Here is an 11,316-nt window from a genome sequence, read left to right on the forward strand (position 1 = left end):
TAAATGAAGCAGCTATAGTAACTAGTCTTGTAAAGAGGAGGTGAGGAACTGCTTTTAAGAGGAAGCTAGTCCTACTGACCCTGAAGATCAACTCTAATTGCGTTTTCCTAACGTAAAAAAAGAATAGAACTAGAAGGTTCCATCATTCCTTGACCAATAAATAAGCACTCATGGCCACGCGGCTTCCCTAGTTACATTTTCTTTGACAAGAGTGTGCTAGGTTTGAGATGGGTTTGTGGGCTAGGATATTGGAATGCGAACTTTTGAGAAGGATGAGAGAATACTGATGTGCATGGTGGCACAGAGGGCAGTTTCCTCCTCATACCCCTCCCCTTATCTGATTTCTGAAGCCCAACAGTGAGCAGGACAAAGTACCCACCAAAAAGAGGGTTTGACATAATGACTTAAGTTCTGGCCAGTGCTGGAGAAGCAGAAGGATGGGACTTGTGGGAATTTGCTTGTTGGTAGACCCTTCCTCCCTCTGTCTTGCTTCCTAGAGAGCAGTTACAATGGCCTGACCACTGGTTGTGGCTCATTCTGGGCTGTGGAGGCAGCTGTTCCCAAGAGGTAGGATTGTGTTAAGTTGGAAGGAGCCTGGTTCCTTGATGACTATGTGGAACTATCCAAATGGACCTAGTTCACATACCCTTAGATTTCTTTTTAAATGAGAGAAATTTTATCTGTAAGACATTATTGGTTTGGGGCATGTCTCACCTGCCATAGCAGAACCTAATCTCAAGTGAGGAAAAAGATTTGCAACAGGGGCAGACAGTGAGTGTGTTGTAGGGGAATGGCCCTGTCACAGTGTCCTGGGGAACCAAACTAGACCCAGGTGCCCTCAGAATTCACACTGTAATCGGAAGCAAGACATTAAAATGGTAAATAAATTCAGTTTCAAAGCCACAAATGAAGAGTGGTCAAATCAATCCTACAGATACATGCCTAGCAAGCAGAGACAAGCAGTTTAGCTGAGATGCTGGTGAAATACTTGTGAGATTGGAATTGAGGTCTCAAACCACAGTGTGGAATTGTCAAGACTCCGGAGCTCTGTCCCATAGGGAGGCCAGTGGAGCGGGCTGGGAGGATTAGTGCAGAGACTAATATGGAGGGAGACGCTGGGCTTTAAATCTGAAAGCCCTCCTCCTTAAGGGGTGAGGTAGGAAGCCACCTGCCTCACCTCAGCCTTGGATAGAAGGTGCAAGTCCCATCAGGCCATCAGAGAGCTTGACGTGAAATCTCTGGAGTCTGTGAATCACATTGGCCTGAAAAGGTTCAAGACAGCACCTGTGGGTGTTCCTGTGGGACAACAGGTTTGGGAAATTAAAAGTATAGATGGCATTCTGAAGAGCACCAGAGCACCTCTGGTGGCCTCCCATTCTCCCCTCCTTCAGGAACAATGGAAAGTGGGTTTAGTTGGGAAAGCACTCAGATAAAAGACCAGCCTTCCCTAGACCACAGTTAATGTGCCCTGAGACCCAATGGGGCCAGTGCAGTGTATGAGGAAGGGCTACGAGACACTTCAGGGAAGTCCTCCTGAAAGACTGGGGCAGCCAATCTTTCTTTCCTCCCACCCAATCTTCCTCTACCCTGCCATTTGGAAAGCAGATATGAGAGTTGATGTTCTAGAAGCTCTGTTGGGCCATGAGGCTTATTTGGCCACATGCAAGGGGTGGAGGAATGGGAAGCAGGCCATGAGGTCCCTGTGAACCTCATGGAGTCCCTCACCAGCCTTGCATGACCTCCCTTGGCTCTCAGGGGAAACAAGAAATGCACTTCCATCTTGAAGCCACTGTTTGGGGGCCTTTCTACACGCAGCCAAATGTACTCATCAATAACAAACTGGAGAAAAGTATGTACGACAAAGGACAGGCATAGTATTTCTTTACTATATAAAAAACCTTCAAATCAGTAAGGGAAAAAAATTAAGAGAAAAAAACAATAGCACAAGAAAAGAACAGGCAAATCACAAAAATATATATGGAAGGGTGGTGGGAGGGAGGGAGGAAGGAAGATGCATAAACTAACAATTTTCATCCCCTTCCCTATTGTACAGCAACCATCTCAGTGATGGCAGGCGGTACCATCTCCCATCCAGTCAGACTGGCAACAGTCAGGAAACCCCAGACGGTGCTTGCCAAAATGGGCCATCAGGGTACAAGTGTTGATTTCTTCATATGATGGGTGAGAGATGGTAAAGAAAGTGGAGGGAGGGAGGTTGAGCATTTTGGGGAGAGGTTTACTGAGAGAAAGTTGTCCCCTCACCTCAGCTCCAAGGCCCATCAACAGGGAAGTGTGGAGAGGTGCCACTTCCCTTGCCTCTAGCCCAGAGAGAAGGGGCTTCAACAAGGTCTGCCTAGCTTGACATGGACACAACCTGAAGGGGCCTAGTGGCTGGTGCTGTGGCATCCACCTGGGATGGCTGGGTTAGATAGGGCATTGCTGCCATGTTGGGAAGGGTCTTACTTCCCTCTGACATGAAGCAAAGGGTTCTGAACCCCGGGGACTGGATGGAGAGCCAGGAGGACTGAGGGGACAGGGTAGGAGGAGGGGCAGCTGCTGCCCCTGTACACAGGAGCAAGGGGTGAGCCTGTACACAGGAGCAAGCCTGGATCAGTTTTCCAGGCTGAGACATGGGCCTGAGCAGGGAGCGCAGGCTGGAGGGCATCAGGGGAAGGCAGACAAGAATGTGGAGGTGGCCCTTAGGGTTCCTCAGAGTTGCTAGGGGAGCAAGAGCCCCCAGAACAAGAGGTCTGTTCTTCAAGGCCAGAATACCTCAGAGATGTGGGGGCCTCAGAAAACCCACCCAAGTGCCCTCGGAGAGGAAAAAATCACAAGTTCAGAAAATGCAAACTCCTTACCAGAACATTCACCTCCAAAGGCTCATGCTTGAGAAACCCAGGAATGACAGAGGTGAGCGCAGGTAGCCAAAGGGGTACCCCTCCTCCTCCAAGATGGTGGCTGACCCAGCTGAGGGACGGGACAAGGCACAAAGCCTTCTACTCACGCTTGAGGCTTTGGGAAGGGAGGTGGAATTGAGGTGAATGCAAGACTGTTTCATCTACGAGTGAGCATATGGTGTCATCAGGATGATGGGAAAGTGCCGCCTCTGAAGGGACCATGCATGGCAGCGTGAGCAGCCCTCTGGCCCCATCCCACCAACAGTCCCATCAGAAAAAAACCCAGTTTTCCCAGGATGGGGTTCCTAGAGGTGGGCTTTCAGTGCTAAGATAAATAAAGTCCTGAAAAAATTAGAACTAGTTGGTCACCCTGCGCTTAGCCCAATTTATGCTGCAGACCAATAAACTCTAAACTGCACTGTGGTCTCTGGAAATAGGGAAGGAGGGGAGTGGTGGGAGCCGCGCCCAGCCGTGCTGAGAACAGGAGGTCATCAGGCTTTCCAGCAGAGTCCTCATGGGCAGACATGTCCCACCAGCCACCCGGGACTCCTGAGCACTTGAAATGTGACTCATATAACTGAGGAACTGGGTTTTTGCTTTATTTTAATTAATTTAAATCTGAATAGCTACATGTGGTTGGTTCCGTCTATATTGGATGGTACAGTGGAAGCAGAATTGCTGGTCTAGAGACATTCCCAGGTAGCTGGGAAACCCAGAGATGAGGAAGGAGTGTTACCACCAGAGCCTGAGTGTCCATCAGGGACAGGGAGCTCCTTACCTGGAATATGTCTCAGAACCAGACACGGTTCCACAGTCCTTATTGGGCACAGGACAGGAAATGCAGAAGCCCCCCCCCCCCTTGCATCTCCTAAGGAGAGAATTTCTCCTGCCCATCAAGTTCCATGGAAGCAATGGGGGAAAAACCTCGGCTCCCTGCCTGTGCTCTGCTGCCGTCCTGCTTGGGGCTTTACCGTTACTGTTCGCCTTCCAGTTGGGAGAAGGAGATGAGTCAGGCGATCAGTCGGCTTATTTTCACTGACTAGCACAAAGTATATAAGGCGATCCAATTCCAGAACATTCTTTCTCCTGATAGGGTCACGTGGGAGTGGAAAGGCTAGAGTATGTGCCCGAATCTTCTTCTCTAGCCAGAAGATGAGCTATTTCACTCAGGAATGCCCTGCATATGTGTGAAATGCTGTGCATGTGGGGGCCAGCTGCCATAGGTGAGCCCTACTCCTAACACTCCTCCAACCCCTCCACCTCCAATTCCAGCCTCACTAACTTGGCAACATTTCCACTGCATTTTTATATTTCAGGATTTCATAACTAGGTCCTTTTATAGGGCAAGGGAAAAAATATCTTGTTAAAAGGGAATGATAGCCAACTGCAAATTATTCAGCAGATAGGCTGCTCATATTCAAGGTGTGAACTTCAGTAGAGCACAGGGCTGCGGCAGCCCCATCCACCACAAGGAAAGTGGGGCCTCCACATTACAGACCGTGTAGAGGGCATCCCCCTGTGGAGAGCGAGCCCTTTCTCTACCCCTAGCAGCTCTGTGAAACCTATCTCTGTGTGGTGACCACGTGAGTGGTTTCAAAAACAAAGGTCTGATGGGAGTTGCATTGTGGACAGCCCATAGACCACAATGAGGACACTCATCTGGCCATCTGTTTCTGGGGGCTTCATGGGCTGTCAGTGGACTGTGCTGACATAGAATGAGCAGGAAGGGACAGAGCTGAAAAACCCACCCAGGGACTTCTGTCTAGAGATGGGACTTCCATCCCATGTGGCATCCTCCACGTATGGCCAGCTGGTCCCTCTTTTCATCCATGTTGGTGTAGTAAACATTGACAGCTTGGTGGTAGTCAAGCACACCAGCTCATGGCATTTATTGAAATATACTGAAGAGGCCATAATCTTGGACACTGAACAAGGCAGCCTCAGAAGTGCTCACATTTCAGGACATCAGGAGCTGCAACCCTGGGAAGCAGCAGGAGTCTTCAAAGACTGATCCCTATTTCCACATGCGCTCTAGAGCACTTGGAGAGAGTGATTCTCTGGACCATTAGCTGGGCCCTTGGACTGGGGCAGGAGACGCAGGCAGGGCCCAGTGATCCATGGCATGTCATTCCTGCACCCTCCCTCTGGTGCTCGGCCTTTGCACTGGCTGTTTCTCCTGCCTGGAGATCTTTTCCAGGGGTCCCCAGGTTGTACCTACACCCCCTTCAGTTTTGAGCCACAAGCATCAGACTGCCCTGCCCCCAACTCTGCAACTCAGCAGGCATCACCTTCTAGCCTTTATATATTTAATGTTCTTATTTGTCAGTTCTGTGGTTGCACAGGCCAGACTGTGACTTCGTGGACCAAGGACTTGTGGAGTGTTTTTTTCACGTGACAAGCGCGATACTTACAGTGGGAGTTGTAGGCATGGGAATCCTGCCTGACAGGATTACATTTTTCTTTTCTCTAGCTTACTTTTTTGAAAGAATATAATATATAATACATATAATATAGAAATATGTGTTAATCAACTATGTTATCAGTAAGGCTTCTGGACAACAGTAGGCTATTAGTAGTTAGGTTTTGGGGGAGTCAAAGGTTGTATGTGGATTTTTGACTACAGAGGGGTCAGTGCCCCTAACCCCCTGTTCAAGTGTCAACTGTTTGAGTATTTTGCAGATGGCCATATACACACACCACATATTCATACAAGATAATTCATCATAGCAGTCTTTGTGATAATAGTGAAAGCATCTCAAATGTCTAACGCTAAGAGATTAAGCAAATTATAATATTCCCACAGAATGGATTATTGTGCAGCCTTGAAAACAAGAGGCAGACCTGTACATGATATGAATGACATGAAATCTTAGAGATTCGTGGTAGTCAGAAAAATTTAAAATCTTTGTAGAATATTCACAATAGTTATCACAGGCAGTGCAATCAACATTCCAAGAACTATTCAAATTGTTTTGCACTATTTCCAACCTCATTTTACAGATGAGAAAATTGATTTTCATGTTTAAAAAAATGAGATCCCATATAGGCTTGCTCTGTATGCATGGGCTTTCTGGAAGGATTGGCAAAAACTTAATGATGGCTGTCCTTAGGGGTGGATTCTAGGGTTTTAATGTGGGGACAAGGCATTTGGTGGTGTATGTTCTCCCAGACCCTCCATTTTTTATAGTGTGCATGTCTTGCTTTTTCAATTAAAATCTCACTTAAGAATTAGGAGTATGTTTTTGTAGGCAGATGTAAAGGGCATTCAAGTTGCGGGCATCCACGATGAGAGGACTCACTCCTCCCCACAGAACAGCCAACCTGAGCATGACTTGGAACAATGAAGTCTCCAGGTTGATGTTTCACTGAAACACATTGGGATCTCACCAAAAAAATACACATTTAAAAAAGTTTTAAATCACGAATTAACCTTGTGAGAAATAACTAAGTTCTTATGATCTGTCCAATTTTCAGGCGGATGCTAAAACGCAAAACTCTTAACTGACCCCAAGCTGTGTAAAGACACTTCATTTGAGCTACTGGAATTTAACCTACTACTTTGTCTTTTGGAGCCTGGGAATCCAAACGTTAGGAAAATCACCCACTAGGCGGCGCCGTCGTTCCTCCCCCGGAACCCACACCCCTCCCGGCTCTGGGTCGCAAGGGCCTCGACCGCTGACGGGCCTACTCTCCCCTCGCTGGTACTCGGAGGCCGCCTGCAAACCGGATGCCTATGCCCCCAGCGGCCCCCTGAATCCGCACCTTAGCGGGACTTCCAGGGTCTCACGGATGGCGCCAACGTCATCACCCTGCGACCACCCAGGACGAACTGGAAGACGGCCTGACAGCAGACACCCGCGGGGGCGCGTCCCACGTGACCCAGCACCCCAGTTCCTCCTCCTGTCCTGAGAAGAGCCTTGAAAAGGAGAGGTCTCGGCGAGGTGGGGCGGGACCAAGGCCCCGACAACCAATGGGCGCTGAGCCGCCCGGCCCTCACCTCCGCTATGCTCCAGGGAGTCCGTGAGGGGCGTGGCCCCGGCTGCTGGGCGGACTCGGGTGGTGCAGGGTGAGTAGCTGGGCGGTGTCGCGGCGGGCGGGGCCAGTGCTGGGTGGGCGGGGCGTGGCAGTCACGCGCGTCACCACCGGTCCCAGGGCAGTGTAGAGTTCGGTACAGTTCCTCCAGTCTAGTTTTATAGATTCGTTATTAAATCAGATCATTTTTTATAATAGTGTAATCTTCTTTACTCATTATGATATAGTGAGCATTTTCCCAAGGTTTTCCAGATTTATTGAAGTATAACTGGCAAAATTCTATTTATAGTGTACAACTTTATAAATGTATACACTGTGAAATAATTACTAGTTCCATTAAATAATTTTAAACGTTACTTCAATGCATAATAAATCAATGCATAGATATATTGTAAATTATTCACTCCTCTCCTTATGGTTGTTTCTAAATTTTTAGTAATATAAATGCACTCCAGTGAACGCCCTTACGTGAAAATTGTTCACTCCCTTTTACTTCTTCAGGATAGCTAACAAGTAAGGACAGTTCCGTGGATATACAGTTGGATAGTCAGATAATTTTTTTTTTCCTAACTGACCGTGAGATTGCATTTCCCATGTGTACTTGTGCTGCATCAAACGTTATGTTTAACTTTGAGTCAATTTATCTAGATATTGGCCTGTCATTATTTTTATACTATTCCATTTGTCAGTGAAATCTCTGCTATTTGTACTCTTAAGTGTGAATTGTCTATTTGTGTTCTTTGCTAATTCTGTATTGGGTTGTTGGTTTTTTTCTTATTGATTTCCAAAAGTTCTTTAAAGAAGCTTGACATAATTTCCACCTTTGAACCTGATTATGTGGCATTTCTAATGGGAACTGAATATAAAATTTATGATAATCATATCTGGTTTCTTCACTCGGTCAAGCACTAAAGCTAATTATGACACCCAAATGAAGAAGTCTTTCCGGCAGTGAATGCTAACTAACTTGGGTGGCACACAGAATCCTGGCTGCTTTTGTCCACATGTTGTTTTTATAACTACTTAGACTTCTAGCACATTCTAAATCCTTCATGAGCTGTTTTAAATACTTACATAGGATCCTTGATAGTGATAAAGATTGCAGTAGTGTTACAGCAAGGTTTTATTTGAAATTGTTTTATAAAAAGTGGTGCATCACCCTTTTTGACATTCCATGTTGAAGCAAACTTTATTTAAAAGCCAGATTAAATTTATCTAAATGTGAGGGCTGGATTAAATTTATCTGAATGTGATGCTCATGATGCGAAGATATATGCATTTTTAACTCTTAATGGAACCTGAACTTTTTTCAAAATAAAGTGCCATTTATTAGTATGTTTCCCATCTCCCATCGTGAATTATCAGATAGGCTTTTCTTGGAGACATTTTATTTGGGCTCAAATCCTGAACACTGAGAACTGTTTTTTTTTTTTAAACTACTGACAGTATTGAGAGTTTTGATAAAACTATTGAGAATATCATGCTGAAAAGATTATATATGCGTAAAAATCTCTTGCTTAATTCAGTCCATTGTTGAGGATATAGAGAAATTAGAAACAGAATTACTATATGATCCAGCAATACTGGTTCTAAATATATACCTGAAAGAATTGAAAACAGGGACTTAGGTACCTGCACGCCAGTATTTATAGCAGTATATCCACAAGAGCAAAAAGATGGAAACAACCCAAATATCTATCAACAGATAAATGGATAAACAAGACCAGTATATACATAAAATCGAATATTATTCACACTTAAAAGATAATGAAATTTTAACAGATGTTATGACATGGATGAACTTGTGCTAAGTGAAATAAGCCAGACTCCAAAGGCCATAGTTTGTATACTTCCACTCAGATGAGGTCCCAAGAGTGGTCAGATTCATAGAGACAGAAAGTAGAACGGTGGTCACCAGTGCCTGGGGGAGTTGGACTGGGGAGTTATTGTTAATGGGTACAGAGTTTCAGGTTGGAATGCTGAGAAAGGTCTGGAGATGGATGGTAGTGATGGCTGTAGAGCACTGTGAATGTACTTAATGCCCCAAAGTGCACTTAAACATGGTTCAACTGGTAAAGTTTATGTTATATATATTTCCTCACAATAAAAAAAAAAAAAAAAGATGTAGTCCAGAAGCACTGTAAAACGATTTACAAAGTTCTTCAAGGAGCAGTGCCTTAAAGATAAAAAGTGTTTTTAAAAGGCAAATGACCTTTCCCCAGTTCTTCACCTTTAGTGATTAGACAGAGCTTCTGTCACCCGTTTTTCTTAATGCCTGTAGTGAGCTGGAAGTCATGCAGCTGTTGCTGGCAAAACTGGGATTGTGCTGCCAACACCTTGCCGTTCTTGGCAAGCGCAGGAAGAATCTCATGAGCCTGTGTGAGATGAGCTTAGGCCAGCTGAAACCAACAACCTCCACAGCTCCAATTCCAGTCAAACCTTCAACAAACTACGTCTTAGAGATCTTTATGGATTCTTGTGTAGAAACTGTGTCCCTCTGTGGGCTCAGCTTTGCCACCAAGTAGCATGCTCTGAGAGAATATGTCAGTGGTCCCCACCCATCACAGGTGTGACTGTCACTGGTGCAAGCCAGGAGGATGGAAGGACGTTTGGAAGTGAGCAAAGGTTAACTTTAAAGAGGAGTGAACTTCAGCCAGACATATAACGCTCTTAACATTTAAACACTTAAAAAATAACTCACAAATTAATATCTGCTGAAAGAGGAGATAGCCTGAGGCCCTGGTCCTCCTTTTCCTTTAGCAGATGGGCCTCCAGAGGCCTGTGAAGACTTTGAAACTGTGTGCAAGATTACGTATGTGTATATGGTTGCTTTTTTTCCAGAAAGAAGATCCATAACTTTCAATTAGATCCTACCAGGATTGTGCATCAATTTAGAGAAATGCTCATGACACACACTGTGTGGTCGCCACTTAGACATTTTGCAGATATCAGCTGGTTTAGAATCCTAGAAACTGTGATCTGTGATCATAACCTGAATCCAAAGTGACAGGAGCACTACTACTGTATGGAGTACTCCTCAGTGAAGGCCAAGACAACCCCTTCTGCCACTGGGGCTCCAGAGAACCTCAACAGCCTCCCACATAGTAGTAGGTGCATTGAATGCATTTCTCTGGCATTAGGGAAATGAAATGAAGCTGTGTGATAGGTGTTTCTTCTTGCTTAGTGCATCTGAACTGAATTCAGCCAGGAGAAGCAGGAGATAGTCATCTGAAATCTTGGTAGTTGTCTCCAGTTTGGCTTCTTTAGGGCATACAACAATGCCCATATCCCACATCATCACGTCCAGGACAGCACTCAGAGTCAATTCTATCAACCAGACAGACCGACCATTGGCAGAAGAATGAGGAGGCTACAGAGGATAGGAAAGGCTGGGAAGCTGCATGGCACCTGCTGTGAAGTTTCCAGGGAACCGATGACACTGGAGGCAGCTAGCAGCCTGGCAGCCTGGGGGGCGCTGTGCAAGAGACAAATGAGTGGCCATTCCTTGATTTATTCACTCACGCATTCATTCATTTAGCAAGGACTTAGGTGCCAGGATGCAGAGTTGGCTGCTAGGGATTCACCATTCTGTGCTCATAAACCCCACAGCATAGTTGGGGGAAGAAAGATTGTAATCCAACAATCGATTACTTGTCATGTGTGTGAGTACTGAGTGGTACCTGGAACTGTGAGTTTATGGAATAGGGCTCTGTCATGGTCAGGGCGCTGGGGTTGGCTTTCCTGGGAAGGAGACAACTGAATGGAGGCTGAAGGGATATGTGGGAACTATGTGGGGAAGAGGGAAGATCAGGCCAGGATGTGAAAATGGCCTGGGCTGGGAGGCTGTGCGGCCACTGCCAGACTGGACCTTGGCCTCGGTGCCCAAGAGTATAGAGGTGAGAGATGGCAGTGAGGCTGCCAGGCAAAGAAGGGCTGGATTCCTGGGCTCTTGCATGAACCACACTTGTCAGTGTTCACTTTTGGATTCATACAAACCGAAGATGTGGCACTTTTCCAAGGTTATTTAATCATACCCTCCCCAGCTCCCTTTGGATTTTTACCTGAGCTGGGAAGCCTTATGGTCTGGGCAGAGCTCGCACTCTGGAGCTTCCTGGCTCTGTGGATCAGATCCTGGCTCTGGCCCTTCAAATCCTTCTCCTCTCTGTGCCACAGTTCCTTCATTTGTAAAAAGGGGTAAAAATACTACTGCTTCATAATTTTGTGAGAAGAACTGAGTAATGCCAGCAATGTACTTGGCATGGTGGCTCACCCACTGTAAGCATGAAATGCATTTTGTTCTTCTTCTTATTAACCTGAGAATTGGGACCAGTTTTGGGGGGAGGTTGCAGGGAAGGGACCTATGTTTGCAATGTTTGAAGGAGGAAGG

The sequence above is a fragment of the Ursus arctos genome, unplaced genomic scaffold, assembly GCF_023065955.2.
Source record: "Ursus arctos isolate Adak ecotype North America unplaced genomic scaffold, UrsArc2.0 scaffold_16, whole genome shotgun sequence".
Taxonomy (NCBI): Eukaryota; Metazoa; Chordata; class Mammalia; order Carnivora; family Ursidae; genus Ursus; species Ursus arctos.